This window comes from Ciconia boyciana, unplaced genomic scaffold (genome assembly GCF_034638445.1).
Source record: "Ciconia boyciana unplaced genomic scaffold, ASM3463844v1 HiC_scaffold_132, whole genome shotgun sequence".
Taxonomy (NCBI): Eukaryota; Metazoa; Chordata; class Aves; order Ciconiiformes; family Ciconiidae; genus Ciconia; species Ciconia boyciana.
The window spans coordinates 4,327-20,825 of record NW_027328500.1 but is presented as its reverse complement, the minus strand read 5'-3'; the positions used below and the strand labels follow the sequence as shown (position 1 = coordinate 20,825).

General features: G+C 57.1%; 1 long non-coding RNA gene across 5 annotated transcripts; it reads right to left on the bottom strand.

Moving 5' to 3' along the window:
* Positions 1 to 1,069: 1,069 nt before the first annotated feature.
* On the bottom strand, positions 1,070 to 15,853 carry LOC140646039 (uncharacterized). Of its 5 annotated transcripts, XR_012040265.1 has the most exons (7): positions 15,773 to 15,853; positions 14,778 to 14,979; positions 14,378 to 14,500; positions 13,836 to 13,988; positions 13,268 to 13,398; positions 2,579 to 2,907; positions 1,070 to 1,198 (listed from the first exon to the last, which is right to left on the bottom strand). It is a non-coding gene; the product is annotated as an uncharacterized lncRNA (long non-coding RNA). The 5 variants fall into 5 exon arrangements; XR_012040262.1 differs by having other exon boundaries at positions 13,836 to 14,500; XR_012040264.1 differs by having other exon boundaries at positions 13,836 to 14,500; positions 15,769 to 15,850.
* Positions 15,854 to 16,499: the final 646 nt, after the last annotated feature.

The following is a 16,499-nucleotide window of genomic DNA, read 5'->3' as shown; positions in this document are numbered from 1 at the left end:
TTTCTGCACGTGACGCCGAAGGTGACACTGGGAAAAGAGGAGGCAAAAAATGATCCTGTTTGTCACACCCAGCCGACGGGGAAAACACAGGGGAGGGTTCTGCCAGAGTGGGCCCTGCGGGGACCAGGCCGTGCACCCCGGCAGCTCCAACCGACCGGCCCCTCTCCCCTTTGCCAGGTACCGGGGAGACACCGCTGCCTCCCGCTGCCGCCTCGCCCGCGCCCCCTCGCAGCGGGGCTGCCCCAGGAGAGCCGGGGCACCCCCACCTCGCTCCCACCCCCAGCAACGGGACCGGGAGACGCCCTCCATGCAGGGAGGCGCAGGGCGTGGATTTAATCCCCCGAGGGAAGAGGCCAGGCTCCCCCGCTGGCAGAAGGACCGCTCGCCTCCCTGCTGCTCAGAGACGCTGGCTGGGGACAGCCCTGCCTGCGCCCGGCCGCTCTGCAGCCCCGCTGGGAGCGCAGTCCGGCTGACGGATGCTCCAGCGAATAGACGCTCCGGCTCATGGCCGCCCCCGCTCAGCTAACGTTGCCTCTGGCTAACGCACGCTCCAGACAGCGGACACCCCATCTCCTTCCAGCTCCTCCTCGCTACAGCTCTGGCTAACCGAAGCTCCGGCTCCGCACCGAAGCTCCGCTGGATTTCAGCTCCTTCTCCTTACGAGCTCCAGCTATTTGCCACAGTCTGGGCTTTGGACAAGGTCGGAAAGCGGTCGCTGTCAGAACTTGAATATGACTATTAAACATCACAGCTGGACGCTGTGGAAATACCGATTCATCAGTTTGTACGATTAAGTAGTTAAGAACTATTCTCAGCAGCGTACAAAGAAGAGCTGGGCTCCAAGAGGGCGCGCGGGGTCTGAAAAGCACCCTTCCCCCCCCAGAGGCCACCTCAGACCGAGAGGCTGGCCCGGGGCACGCCGGCCTCCCGAACTCTGGGCTCCGACGCGACCAGACCCCCACCCTCCAGGGAGGGTCCGTGCACCCTGCCCACCCTCTGCTTTCCCCCGCAGCCCCCAACGCCCTCCCCCCGCCCTGCGCAAACAGCCAAACTGGCTTCTGCTTTGGGCCCCCAAACCAGCTCCCATTTCTGAGCCCACAAACCCACCTGCTCAGCCTGTTCTCGAGTCCCACAAATGCAGCACTTCACCTCTGCTCCTCAGCCCAAAAACGTACCGCTCGGTCCCCTCTGGCAGGTCCTGAAAACGCACGACTCAAGCTGTTTCTCAGCCCCAAAGTCAGCCCCCTGAGCCTCTTTTCAAGCCCCGAGAACACAAGACCTGCTCTCCATTTTCAGGCCCCAAACCAGCTCACCCTCTCTGCTTTCCGACCCCTTTGCGGTCCCCATGCGTGATGCTGCGGGGCGGGGGGAGCGGAGCCACCCCACAGCCCTGCACCCCCAGGGCCACACGTGCACTTTTTGGGAGCGCTTGGGCACTGCGGAGGGCCCGGCCCCACACCTCTGCAGGGCCGCACCAGCACAGGCAGGGCATCGCTTTATCACGGCTGCTTCCGGCTCGCTTTCTCCGGCACTGGTTTGGGGTGCCGGGCCCGCACCCCAAACCCCCGCAGCCCCAAGCACCCCGCGGGGAGCCGGGCCCAGCCGCCTCCAGGAACCCCCGCCCGCCGCAGCCGCGGCCCTTCCCCGCCACTCCGGCCACCGGCACCCGCCCGGCGCCGCAGGAGCCCCCCGGGCCGCCGCTGCCCGACCTGCGCCGGGAGCGGCAGAGGCTGCCCAGCTCCACAAGCAGAACCTGAGAGCCAGATGGGGCTGCCCCTACTCCCCCCCGCTCGCACACGGGCTCGGCCCCAAAACCCCCCGACGAACCCCAGGAGAGCGCTCGGCCCGGGGCTGCTTTTTCCCCCGCCAGTCCCAAGAGAACAGAGCCTGCACCCGCCCCTATTTCATACAGGGATGGGGAGCAGGACAGAGGACTGGAAAGAGAAAAGGAAGACAAGGGAGAAGACTGAGGTGCCGCCAGAGAATGAAAGGCCGAAAGAAAAGGTCAGAGACGTAGAGGAAATCAAACACAATAGGGACGAGAAGCCCTGCAGAGAGATGGAGCAAGAAAAGGCAGGGTCAGCGAGCAGGACAGAGGGGTAGAGAGGCCGCGCGGAAAGGAGAGGAAGAAGAACAGAGGAACGTGACGGCGACAGGGCGCAGGACATACAGACAGAGAGAGAAAAACCACAGGGAACAGGACAAAGGGACTGGAAATCAAGAAAGGGTCAGATTTGTACAAAGTGACCAAGAAGGAAAAAGGAAAAAAAAAAGCAAGCCATGGGCTAGAGGACAGAGGCAGAGGAAGAGGAAAAAAGGGCCAGGGAGCAGGACAGAGAAGGAGAGAAAGGAAAAAGCGGAGACAGGGCAGAGGGTCAGGGAGAGGAAGCAAAGGGCAGGGAGCAGGAGAGAGGTGGAGAAAGAAGCGCTGGGGCAGAAGGATAGAAAGAGAAAAAAGACAGACAGGAAGAAGGATGGCGGACGATAGAGAGAGGGGAAAAAGAAGGACGAGGAGCAGGACACAGATTGTCAGACAGGGACAGGGAGCAAGACCACGCGCTGGCTGACGCATACAGACCCTGCGGTGCACGCTGGCGGCCTGGCCTGCCGCGGACTACGAGGAGGGATCCTTCCTCAGCCGGAGAGGCAGGCTCTCTCTTGCCTGCAGCGGGAGGCAGCCGCCAGACGGCCTTCCATTTCTTCTTCTTTACCCTTCTCTGGCTTCTCTCTCCAGCTTCAGCCGCGGCAGCTCCTGTCCACAGCCAGCAAGCGCTCCGCCCGTCCCTTTTCGCCCCCACGCCGCGAGGAGAGCCAGGCCAGGCACAGACAATCCACGCAAGCCTGAGGCGGGTGCCGTCACCGGCAGCCCCAGGGGAGGAAGGGACGACCGTGTCCTCAGCGCAGCCTCTGGGAGAGGGAAAGAAGAAGCAGCCACCGTTATTACCGCAGATCGCCCCGGCTGAAGCCTCTCCTTCCGCAGGGGCTTCTGGAGACGCGCGGAAGGCCAGCTTGCCACCGGCACGACGGGGCTTGGGAGCGACCTGGGGCTACGGGACAGGCTTCAGGGGAGGGGCTGGAGCTGGGGGCAGCTGCGCGTGGGGGGGCAAGCGGGGCCGGGGGAGGCTCAGGGGGAGCTCTGGAAGCGGGGAGCCGCCCGGCGTCTGCCCCTGCCGGGGTGTCCGCCTTCTTCCCCTCTCCCCTTCTCTCAGCTCTCGGGCAACTCCCTGGGGCTGCCCTGACCCAGCTCGCCTCCGGCACACCGGCAGCCTGCCGCAGCGGGCAGCTTCAGGCTTCCCGTCCCGCAGCCAGCGGGCAGAAGACACCCCCGCGCCCGCCAAAGGGGCTCGCTCGCCTTACCGCTGCCCCAGGACGCCCGCCGCCGCCGAGACCCGCGCCCAGCGCGCCGCCATGCCGCTCCCGGGCACCGCGCATGCGCCGGCCGCCGACGGCGCGCCGGAGGGGCCAGGGCTGGCGCCCGAACGCCGGGCGGCAGCACCGCGCTGCGGCCGTGCCGCCGCGGCAGCGGCGGAGGCGGCAGCGCCGCTGCGCTCCTGTGCGGTGTCGGCGCTGCAGTACCGCGCCGCGGCACCGGCAGCAGCGAGCACCCGGCGGGCGGCGCGGACCCAGGGCGGCACCGGCGCTGCAGTTCCGCGCCGGCGCCCGCCGGCAGCGTGCACGCGGGGCGGCGGCAGCGGCGGCGTTTCCTTACCGGGAGGCAGCAGCGAGCGCGGCGGCGGCGCCGCAGGCACCGCGGCACCGCCGTGCCGTTACCGGCGGACGGCAGCCGCGGTGAGCACGGCGGCACCCCACCGCACATGCGCGGTGCCGGACCTGCAGTACCGCGTTTCCTCCGCCAGAGGGCAGCAGTGAGGGCGGGCGCCGCCGCGCGCCGGACCGCCCCCCCCCGCCCCCCCGCGCGCCACGTGCCCGAGGCCGTTCGGGGCCGGCAGACGGCTGCCGGCCCCGGCAGGTACCCGGAGGCCAGCATGGGGCGAGGACGCACCCGGCGTGCTGCACACACCAGCGGGGCTGGCTGGAACCTCCCTGCCGAAAGACTACATCTCCCGGCATGCCCTGCCAACAACGTGCCCGACCACAAGCTGGCTACCCCAGGACTACAGCTCCCAGAATGCTGCGGGCTGCTGCCTCCTGTGCCATTTAACCCTATGGGGACACCGGCCCCTACGCCCTCCTCCCCTCACCGGCACCCGCGGGACCCCGCCGCGCCTGCGGAGGCCGGCTCGCAGGGCCGGGATTCCCAGCACCACCACCGGCTCCGCTTCGGGTCCGATGCTTCCCCAGCTGCCCCGCACCCCTCCGCACGACCTGGAAACCCCCCCCACACAGACACGCACCCGGGGGGGGCCTTTGTGTCAGGACCACCCTTTTGCAGGGCCCCGACCCGACCCAGCTGCTTCCCCAGCACTACCCCTACCCCCCTGTGAGCCGCAGCGCTCAGGCAGCCCCGCGTGTCCCTGTGCGGCCTCCCCCCTGTCCCGGTGCATCAGCTTTCCCCCATCCCCTCGGCTTCTGGGCCACCCGCGACCCCGACGCCGCACCCTCCGCTCCTTGGCCCTAGTGCGGGTCTTCCTGGACCCGGTCGCTGTTGCCCCAGCCCCACCTCCCCCTTTGTGTCACCTTCCCCGGGATGTTCCCGGTTGCAGGGACCCCCCCCCCCCCGGCCCCATTCACCTGTTCTGTGCTTGCAGCCTCAGTCCCGGTCCCAGCATGTATTGCTCAGCTCTGGCGTTGTTGTCCTGGACCTACCCTGATGGGGTGATGTGAACACCACACTCATGGCAGTAGCCCAGCTCAGCAGCCCCCGGCCCACAGCTGCAGCCCGTGGGGACACGGGCACCATAGCCATCAGCCCTGCTGGCCACTCCAGAGGCTGGTCAGCCCCAGGCCCTGGGCCCAGAGCTGCATCCCACCGAGAACACAGGCTATTGCCCTCGGCCCCACTGGGGACAGCTGTGGTCGCTGGGACAGCAGAGGGTGCCCCAGCTCCTGAGGGCAGCTTGCCAAAAGCCAAAGGGAGAGTCCTGGGCTGCACAGGAAGAGAAAAGGGGACGAGAACAAAGGGAGAGCCCTGGAGTGCAATGCTGGGGTGGGAGGAAGCCATCAGCAGGTGACAAGGAAAACATAGGACTCTGGGGGCACAGGAAGGTGGGGGGGGAGGGGGCCTGGGCCCCACAGAGAGGAAAACAGTTGACCCTAGAGCACACCAAAAAAGCACTGGCAAAACTCTGGGATGGGAGGAAAGCTAAACAGGAAGCATTGCGGCATGCTGTATGACAAACACAGGGCCTTGGGACACACGGGACTCGGGGGGAGCCTAAAATATGAATTCAGGAGTTCAGAGGGCTCCAGGGCACAGCCGAATACAAACTGGTGCACACCAAAAGGGCTGCGCAGCATGCCACGGGGCTCAGTGTCGCTGTTTGCTTAGGGACATGGTGTAGTGGTGGTCTTGGTAGTGTCAGGCTTACGGTTGGACTCGATGATCTTAAAGGTCTTTTCCAACCTATACGATTCTGTGATTCTGTGATGAGAAGCGGCCTGCAGCCACCACCAGACCCTATGGAAACTCCCTCTCTCAGCACCGTTTGTGCTGGCCCCAGACCTTCGCCCGTACCTTGGGTACCGTAGGTGGTTGCCCCCTCAGCGACCTCGTTGGGAAGGAAGAGCTCACAACCCGTATTCCTTCAGGTCCTCCTCTCTGTCCCCTCTGTCCACGCTTGCCCCAGACCAAACAGCCCGGACCAGCCCTTGCCATGCTCCGGCCTCACTCGCCCCTCACCTGCCCAACACACAGGGCTCTCCCCCCACTAACTGGCACCGCCTCAGCCGAGGGACCCTGTGCCCAAAGCCTGCTTCCAGGCGGGCTTGCGCGCCTGCCTCCCCGCAGCTCCAGCGTGTCTGCGTCTGCAAGAGCAAGGCGCGTGCACGGGCCCAGAAGGAGGAGCAATCTTGGCTTCCCTAACCGTATTTTACTACTGTTTGTGCGCTATTCCCACCCAGACCTTCGTATGCGCATACCTAACCCAAAAATCTCTTCGCCCTTAGCACCTTCAGTCACTCGCAGCGCTGAGGTTCTTCCCCTCTCTCAAAACTTACTTGCTCTTTCCTGTCTCCTTGTCGCACCTCCTCGGCCCTTTCTGTACATTCTTCCTTCAAACAACACGACTGAAATCAACAAAATGGGTCAAGCAGCCGTCTTCAAGTTGATGCCTCTGATAGGATTATCCTACAAACCAATCCAACTCCTAAGGTCATTGGACAATTCTAGTTTTAGAGCATTTTTCCAAAGCTTTTAAGTGCGGTTCCCTGCTAGGTTATGTGATAAAAAGCTTGTCCCCATAAACTCCAAGTCACACAGAGGCGCTGTGCCAGGTAAGGCACCCCAGTGACGCAGCCAGAGAAACGGATTCCCTGCCCTGGCTCCTCCCAGAGCTGTCCCGGCAGAGCCGCCAGCCCCACGGTACGGGGTGACACTCGTCACGACGAGTAGATGGGAGCGGCTTTCCGGATCACCATACAGACTGAGAAAGGTTGCCGACTAAGGCTGTGGGACGCACGTGGGGACCGCACAGGATGTACTATGGTCTGTTTACTGGAGGAACCAAAGGTGGGGAAGGGGAGGTAGCAGAGGAGTTTGGGGAGGAACAAGCATCGGAAAAAGAGAGGGACAAGGGGATAAAAAGGGCTGGTGGCAGGCAAATAGGTTGCTGCTCAGTAGGACTGTCTGGCCATGCCCTGTGCCTGACCAGCAGAGTCTCCTGTCTTCTCCTTAACTCCATCTGTAGGTATTTTTGTGAGGGAAAGGTTCTCTGGTTTTGTGTGCGTGCGTGTGTGAGGGCTGAGGCCGAGCGGCCGAGGTGCAGGGCCGAGCGGCGGGACCTAGGCTGAGTCGTGGGACCTAGGCCGAGCGGCGGCCTCGTCCCTGGAGCTCGGTTTGAGGAGCTCGGCAGGCATCCTAGATGGCATAGAAAAGAACAAGAACACTCTTTTTTGGGAACAGAGATCTTAGGAGAGGTGCGATGGCAACAAAGCGAGTCCAAAGGGGGCTTACGGAGCTAAAAGCGTGCTGCTCGGGAGGCAGCGTGACAGTAGCAGAGGGCTTCTGAGAGGGACAGACACAAGAAGGCTCGAGGACACGGTGAAGAAGTCCAGAGGGGATTTGAACAGACTACGGATGTCCTCAGGGGACCAGGGACCGAACAGAGGTGTCCTAGCTAGCAGAGAGGACAACGTGAGTGCTCTGGAGATGAAAGATGTCAGCGGGAATGGTTCTCGGGAGCAAGAAGGGTGCAAATTGTGCTACAGAGCCACAGAGGGCTGCGGGGCACGAGGACGGCCTCAGGAGGCACGGTGACGGCACAAGGCGGCTGCTGAGAGCGAGAGAGACAGAAGGCGGCTCTGGCAGGCAATGCAAAACCCAAGAGGGTGTCCCAGCGATGTCTTCAGGGGATGAGCGACCGAAGGGAGACATCCTAGACGGCAGTGAATAAGGTAAGGGAGCTGTGGGGCACAACGACAGCCTGAGGAGGGGTTCTGTCCGAATAAGAGAGAGACACAAAGAGGGCTGCAGAGCTGGAAGGGTGCCATGGGGCACGAGGACAGTCTCGGGCGGCGTCACGACAGGAACGAGGGGGCTCCGGGGGTCGGGGAAACGTGGACAAAGAGACAAACAAAGGATTGCTGACACAATGAGGTCCTCGGGAGGGGATCTGAACAGAGTAGAGATGTCCTCAGGGGACCGGGGACCGAACAGAGGCATCCGACATGGCGCAGGGAAGGCAAGAGTGCTCTGAGGGAAAACGGAAGCCTGAGGAAGCGTTGTCTCTGAAGAAGAAAGATACAAAGCCCGCTGCAGAACTAAAGGATGGCCATGGACCACAAGGGCGCTGGCAGGAAGCGTCGCGACAGAAACAGAGGGTGCCGAGATGGCCAGAGAGACAGAAGGCGGCTTGAGGGCACAAAGGTACTGGGGAGGGGATTTGAACAGAGTACGGAGGTGACGAGGGAGACGCCGACCCAGTGGAGGCAAGCGAGATGGAGGAGAGGACAAAGAGACTGCTCTGAGGAAGAGGGAGGAGATGTTCTTACAAAGCCAGAGGGGTACAAGTTACGCTTCAGAAATAACAGCATGCCGAGGAGACCCTCTAACGCCTCAGGATGAATGGAGAGAAGAGAAAAAAATAAAAGACAGAAAGAAAATTTAAGAAGCAACAGGGTATGTGACAAGACAGAGAGAACTAAAAACACAGGGACAGACAGCTCGATAAAAGTCGACACAGAAAGAACACTGAAAAAGCAAAAGGGTACGAGGCAGAGGAGAAAAAATTTAAAAATAGGGAGAGCAAACTAGATAAAAGCAGGCATAGAGAAAAACTGAAAAACAAAGGCCTTAAAGGAAGAAAACAATAAAATAGAGGGACGGCAAACTAAACAAACAAAGACACAGAAACAACATTTAAAAAGCGACAGGGTGTCATGGTTTAGCCCCAGCCGGCAGCCAAGCACCACGCAGCCGCTCGCTCACTCCCCCCCCGGTGGGATGGGGGAGAGAATTGGAAGAGCACAAGAAAACTGGTGGGTTGAGATAAGAACAGTTTAATAATCGGAACAAAATAGTAGGAATAATAAGAATGAATTGTAATGAGGAGGAAAACCACAAGAGAGAGCGAGAGGAACAAAACCCCAGGGAGGGAAAATAAAAAAAGATACAACCGCTCACCACCCACCGACCGACACCCAGCCAGTCCCCGAGCAGCGACCGCTACCCCCCGGCCAACTCCCCCCAGTTTCTATACCGGGCACGACATCCTATGGTATGGAATAGCCCTTTGGTCAGTTTGGATCCACTGTCCTGGCTGTGCCCCCTCCCATTTCTTGTGCACCTGCCAGAGCATGGGAAGCTGAAAAAGTCCTTGACTGGTGTAAACACCGCTTAGCAAGAGCCAAAACATCAGCGTGTTATCAATCTTATTCTCATCCTAAAATCCAAAACACAGCACTATAGCAGCTACCTGGAAGAAAATTAACTCTATCCCAGCCAAAACCAGGACACAGGCTATGGCACAGGCTAGCATGAAAGAGAAAATAAAGACAGTGAACTGGATACAAGGAGATAGAGAAAAAAATTCAAAAGCAACGTGACACAGGAAAGTCTGGAAATAATATAAAAATAGGGTTAGACATCTGGGTAAAAGTAGGCAGAAAAAAATTTTACAGGTCACAATATACAGCACAGATAGGAAAAAAATAAACAAGAGACAGAAAAAATACATACAAGTGAACATAGAAACAAAAATTCAAAAGCTTTTTCAATTCAAAAGACATTAAGAGAGGAAAAAAAAATAGCAAAAAACCTAAGTAGATGGAGACATAAAAATAAAATTTTAAAGGCAACTGGGCACAGCACAGACTAGAACAAATTAAAAAATGAGGACAGCAAACTGGATAAAGATAGACGAGGAAAGACCATTTAAAAGCAACGGGGTACAGGACAGACAGGAAACAATTAAACAGGGAGAGACATCTTGACAAAAGTAGACACAGAATGAAAATTTTAAAAGCAACAGGATACAGGAAAAAAATAAAAAAAAAAAAAGAGAGACAGAAAACAAGATAAGAGTACACCTAGAAACAAAATTTCAAAAAGAGAAGAATTATGAGAGTAAAAAAATGAAAAATAGGGACAGTTTACTAGAAAAAAGTAGATGGGGTGCAGAGCAGAGGGAGTCACTGCAAAGAGAGACAGGTCACTGCGCAGAGGGAGGCCTCGAAATGCCACTTTCCCCAGCAATGCGGAAGAAGGCAGTGCGGGAAGAGTGAAATAAGAGCAGGTGGGGAGCTGGAAAGGGAGGGGCATAGAAAGGAAACGTAGAAGGTGACGGTGTGGAGGGCAGCGCTAGCAGAAGGGCACAAAGCTTTGGGGAGAAGCTCCCCAAACAGCCTGAAAGGGAGACAGAGGCAGGTACAGGCAAGGAGGCAGGCAGAGGTCTGGAGAAGCACGGCAGAGAGGGGCCCGGAGGCACGCGAGGGATGCGCGACTCACCGCAGCTCCTGCCACCGCCGGGAGACCTTCAGCGCCCCGGGGCTTCTCTCTCGGCCCCTGCCCCTTCCTCCTCCACAGTGCCGGCTGCCTCGCCCGCCCAGGTGCCCCGATGCTCCTCTCCCAAGAGGCTTCCCAGAGACACGGCGGCTCACGTGTGCGGCCCATGGGGGCACCGAGCTCCCGGCACCACGTGCCGGTGGTGCGCTCTGCCGGGGACGGCTGGGAGGGATCCTTCCCGGCTGCGGGGACCGGCTGCTCCTTGCTGGAGGCAGCTGCCTGGGGAAGCCCCTTCCTTTCACTCCTCAGCCAGCTCCCGCAGGCAGGCATGCCTAGGCAGGCCCTCCCCACGTAGAGCCCCTCGGCACAGCAGGACCAGCCCCTCCTCAGCCCTTTTAAACCCTTGGCCCAGCCCCAGCCCTTTTTAAACCCTGGGCCCAGCCCCATCCTCACCTCATGGGTCCCACCTGTGCTGCCCCGGGCCACAGCTGGAGCCCATCGGGAACAGGGGGCCCATTACCCCAACCCTCACAAGCCAGACACAGCCAGCAACCTGGCACCGGCACGGGCAGACACCACCACCGAGCTGGCACCGCTGTGGGCAGATGCTGCCTCCAAGCTGGCGCCGGCCTGGCAGACTTTATTTTACGGCCCAAAGCCAAGGTTGGCCTCTAAACAAGAAAACATGTGAAAGCACCCTTACAGGATGCCGGTCCGGTGGTGTCCATGATAGCTCTCACAGCCTCCCACGTAAGAGACAGCTCCCCTGTCCGGGACCATGTTTGGCATGTCCCAGGCCCTCCCCGCACCCATGCTGAAAATCAAACAGAACAATTAAGGACTCTGCTTCATCACCTTGGCCTCCAAAAGAAGCTTCCTTCCTCTGCTGACGGTCGACACGGATATCCTCGTGCTGTTCCTTGAATGCGGGCTGGCCTTGGGTGCCTGTGCTGCCAAAGGAAGAGAAAATGATCATGCTCTTGTAACGTGCTCCATCATCCTCTTGTTCTTCAAGAAAACAAAGAAAGCTACCATCCCCATTGCTACGTAACAGAAGTTTGTGCAGGAGACGGCTGAGCCCATCCCCAGAAATGGAAAACTCTGCTATGACCCTGCTTTGCCTTTTGGCGACAGCGCCCGCCATCGGTGTGCCCCAAACAGGCGAGGTCCCGTTCGGGCTGGCGTCCGCCACAAACAGGCGACGTCCCCTGCGGGCTGAACAGAGTCAACTGAACGGAGTCTTCAGAAGAACTTAGTTGTGCATTCAGTTTACAAGTAAATCCCACCCAAGCAATGCTAGGGGGCATGCTGGCATAGAAAGGAATTCATGAGTTCATTTAGTATTTCCAGTGGAACATTCCACAGCTTGTAAAAACAGCCTTAAAGTCTTTTTCCCTGTTGCACCAACAACGCTTATTTTAGTTCTGCTTAAGGGGTCCCCTACAACTACTTACTACAGCATGTGTGGCTCCACTATCAATTAAAAAAATCTAGTCTTGCATTCCCCAGCTTGACTGGAACCAGAGGATCGTCTGGGGAAACTTTCATAGACTCCTCCGGCCCCCTTCGGTCCAACCCAATCTCCGTCATGACTCCAACCCCTTCTTCTGTCTCTCTTTCCCGAGATGACTCAGACGGGGCGGACAATCTTTTTTCCAACGGCCCTCTCGCTTACGATTGGCACGCCGATTCATTCCCAGGGGAATGTCATAACCATTTCTACTATTATTGCTACGGCCCCTTCCTCGCCCACAAAATTCACCTCGTGTATTTTCCCTCCCTTTTTCTCGGTCTTCTGTCAAGGCAGCCAACAAAGAAGCTTGCGGCGTTACTCGTCCCCGCTTCTCCTTCTCTTCTGTTTCCTCCCCACTATTACGTACCTTATACGCGACTGACAAGAACCGCGAGATTGTCATGCCATCCTCGCCCTCTACCTTTTGTCATCTCTTTCTTATATCTGCTGCCGCTTGACCAATAAACGGCGTGTTCAATAACTTTGAATTGCTATCATCTTCCGGATCGAGATCCGATTAGATAAATTCTTAGGCTTTTGCACTCCATGTTGAATCCCATACCCGATTAACTTTGGATATTCCTTTACCCTCTGTAATCCCTCACACTTGTGTTTGGATCCCACTCCGGATCCTCCTTTGGGAGGTACGTAATGGTATTAGGCACCCCCCCACACACACACACATTGTTGGACCAGTCCCTCTCTAGCCTTCTCTAAAATTGTTCTCCTCTCCTCAGGGGTAAACAAATATTCTAGGAGAGCCTGTACATCTCCCCAGTTAGGATTATGAGTCATGATTAACAGTACTATACATTCCCTCTGGATTGTTTCGATAGGATCTGACTGCCCGTTGCCAGTTTAATAAAGCAGAAGCGGTAAAAGGTACGTGTACGGATACCGCTCTTCCTTCAGGCCCTAGAGCCTGGCTGAGGGGAGCTTGAACTATCGGTTTCTGTCCCCTTGTTCTTTTAGAGACAGCACTCACAACTCCATTATCGCTTGAGCTATCAGATTCTGGCTGTTTTGGAGGAGCTACCAACAGCTGAATATCCTCTTCCGAATTTTCCCATTCAATACAACGAGGTTTTCCCTTTTTCTCTTTTAACGCACATATTCCAACCTGATGTTTAGAATCCACTAAACCACCTTTCTTCCTAATATCCCAATCGCGTCTTAACGGAAAAACCATATCCACGTAAGGCATTCCATCCCATTTTTCCGTTCTCCGACAAAACAACATTCGTTCCGATATAGCGTTAAATCTCAAGGATCCATTCTCAGGCCATTTTTCACCATCTTCCAATCGAGATCGTGGCCACCGTTGATTACAATATCGTTTTAGCCCATTCTTAGTCGTGGGATCTCCCCCAAATTTCTTGCAATGCTTCAGGATGCATCCTAGAGGAGAGCAAAGGGGTGCCTCCTGGGAAGCAGCAGCGCCCACATCGGTACCGAAAAACCCAGCATTTCTACACAAACCAGAACGAGGGACGTCTCCCTCTGTTGAACAGGACAGCGTGTAGAAACAAACAGAACTACGCTACTGCCACGTATCTTTCCTGGTGCGTCTTATGCAGAGCCCAGAACAGAACAGAGGGTGCCTGCTTCCCGAGAGATCTTGCCCCTACTCCCCCTTTTCTCCTATCCCCCAAAAATACCTCTTTTCACTAGCATTGCACCGTTGTGTCGCTTACCGCCCGACTGCAGGAGAGGAGCTGAAGGAGTCCCCGGTCGACAGGTCGGTGCGCGCCGGAGTCCGCTCAGGCCTCTTCTCCCCGTCGGACGCGGCAAGACGAACCGGGCGAGGCTGTCGGCTCGGTCCCATCTGGGGTGCCAAAACCGTTATCCCACAAGCGTGAGGTCGCTTGCCCGGTGTGCGAGACGCCAATATACACACAGGGCAGAGGTATGTTTATTTCCTGTCTGCGCAGAGATGGGCGCTAGGCGGTAGCTCCGCAAAGCTAGCACAGAGTTCGGTCATACAAGTACAGTATTTATACGGTCTAGCTATGCATATGCATAAGTAATCACACAAAGCAGTTTTCTATCGGTCTACATTTCTCTTATGTCAACTTAAAGCTACAGCGCTACTTTAACGTGCTGCGCACGCTGAGCGGTGAGGGCTCTCTGCTTGGGCCGGGGTCTCCAGCTCGAGGGGTGTGACTTTTAGGATTATAACGAGGATAGTTTGCGGGAGGGTGCTTCTTATCACGCTCCTACTAGTTGTTTCGGATGGTTCCCAAACCATTTTAATTAGCTTACCTATTTCTTCAGGATGTGCTTCTCTCCCAAGGACAGTAATTCTCGTTTAGACGTTCCGCTTTCCAGCCTGCATCCTCCTTATCGGCTTTACCTAAGCCCTGGCCTTCCACCAGCTCCTGGTAGACGACACCGTTAGACTACAACACGACCGTTCTTTGACGCCCGTCAGTGGGATCGGAATTAGGAACAGAAAGAACAGGACAAGCTAAACACCCACACGAGCCTCACATCCCTAAGAAATGACTAAAAAACCCCAAACGACCCCCATTTTAGATTGCATTGCCTTAGGGACCGCCTCCTTCAAGTGCCCGGGCGGAGCGGTGGAATCAGTCACAGAATTCACTTGCCTGCCAGGAGACAGCCCTTGTCCTCGCAAGGCAAATTTTTCAAAACAGCGTGCTATTTTCCCATTTTATCAACTACAGCGGGCTTGCCCTACCAGCACGAGTTGAGGACGTTTTCCTGTGGGTTCATTTGACACTCCATTAAGTTTTTAGCAGGCGCAAGCGACCAAGCGCGAGATAGAAAGTAAGCCAAGATACCGGCTGCCGTACAAAATTTCTTCAAGATTGCGCCTGCGGGAATCGCACAAAGCCCACGACGACTGAACGAGTATGTCGGAGGCCCCCCGGCAAACAGCGCCGACGTTTCGTGAAGCTCTTTTCCTGTCAAGAAAAGGGCCTTTTAGACGGTATCTCTGTTGGAATTCAGGCTGCTTCCTACTCATTCTGGCAAGTTCGCTTTCACAGCAACCCTGAGATCTTCAACCACCAAGCAACATTGGTAATTCTTGCTCTCTGCCTACAGGGAATGTCAGCGAATCAGAACACTACTTCAAGCAAAATTCCGGGTCTGTTTCACGCAAATCAAATATCTAAGCCGTGGACAGGTGTCTGTAGAAAGACGCCGACTTTAAAAGATAAAGGGAAGTAGAGTACTCACTTTTCTGAAATGTCTTCCAGTCGTTCCATCGATTTAGCAGCCCGACCCAGCCGTCGAAATTCCGGAGCAACAGAGAGAGCGGTCGCACGTCCACGCCGTTCTCCCCTAGCCACAGAGCCTTCCGCTTTGCCCATTCCTGCCAACAGCCAGAGCATCGGCGCCGTAGCACCTTCGGAATAACGCACCTCCCACAGCTACGCACCTTTACAAAAGAACCGAGCAGCGTGTAAACAAACATTGCAACGGTTGCGGTAAGGGCTCAAACAGGGATGCCGATGTTATCACTCTGAGATTCAACAGCCACTAAAAATGTCATTTTGCTCCAGTATTACAGGAGTTCATTGGCTAGCGTCAAAAAAAATTTTGTTGAAAATTCATTGTTTGAAGCATGACTTCCAAATGCAAATGTTAAGCAATTCTCGTGAGTCTTTAACTGAGCGGCATTCAGGATCTGACTAAAACAATGGCGGAATGGAGGGCTAGAAGCCCAAAACTAACTCACCATCCTGGCAACTATGGGAGACTTTTGGTGACTGTGGGGGAACTGAGCTTGGGAAGCTTTGCCCAGTCTGGCAATAGAAAGCTAAGGCCCTGCAAACACGGTACGTTTAACCAAAAAAAAGGGGGGGGGGGGATATGTTGTTTTGTAGTTCCTCTGCTTTCTACACGGAACCAAAGCAGTTTTAGTTCAGTAACGAATGTTCACACTTCCACACGGCACTCTTACAAACATCGGTCACTGCTAATAAGCAACGGATGTAGTGGGTACAGAGAAACCTCCTGTCCAGCAAATGCTTTAAGCTTTTCTACGTTCAAGACTTTACTTCCCAGGTGCCTGCAAAGACCCTTACTCTGCCCTGCCCCACCCAACCCGTTCTATTTGGAACGATTGCTGAAAAACACGACCATTCCACAGCAAGTAAGCAAGTGACATCCCGACCCAGAGCTTTCCCTTACAGGACAATGCCAAAGCCAAGCCCAGAATTTTTACTTGCCGATGACGGGCAGCGTGCGAGAGCAGAGCCGGACGCGAGGACTTCCCTCCGGGATGGCAGAGCCGCTGGTGCGCGCACACGCATGCGCGGTGCCGGGCTGCAGTTCCGGCTTCCGACCCTCCCGACGACCAAACGTCAGTACCTCAGGGGGGGAGCCGCGCATGCGCGGTGGCGCATTTTCAAGTGCTCGCTGCTGCCGCTCAGTGGACAAATGTCGGTACTGCAGCTGGGGAGCCGCGCATGCGCGGTGGCGCAATTTTGTTGGTGCTCGCTGCTGCCGCCGGGTGGGCAAAGGCCGGTACTGCAGCTGGGGAGCCGCGCATGCGCGGTGGTGCATTGTCCCGAGCTCGCCGCTGCCACCGTGTGAACAAAAGTCGGTACTGCAGCTAGGGAGTCGCGCACGCGCAGTGGTGCACTGTCAAGTGCTCGGTGCTGCAGGCCTGTGGGCAAAAGTCGGTACTGCAGCTGGGGAGCCGCGCACGCGCAGTGGTGCAATTTTTTTCGTGTTCGCTGCTGCCTCCGTGTGGGCAAAGGTCGGTACTGCAGCTTGGGAGCCCCGCATGCGCGGTGGTGCACTTTCCCCCAGCTCGCTGCTGCCGCCCGATGGACAAAAATCAGTAATGCAGCCAGTGAGCCGCGCATGCGCAGTGGCGCATTTTCCCGAGCTCGCTGCTGCCGCCGTTTGGACAAAAACCGGTACTGCAGCTGGGGGGCCGCGCATGCGCGG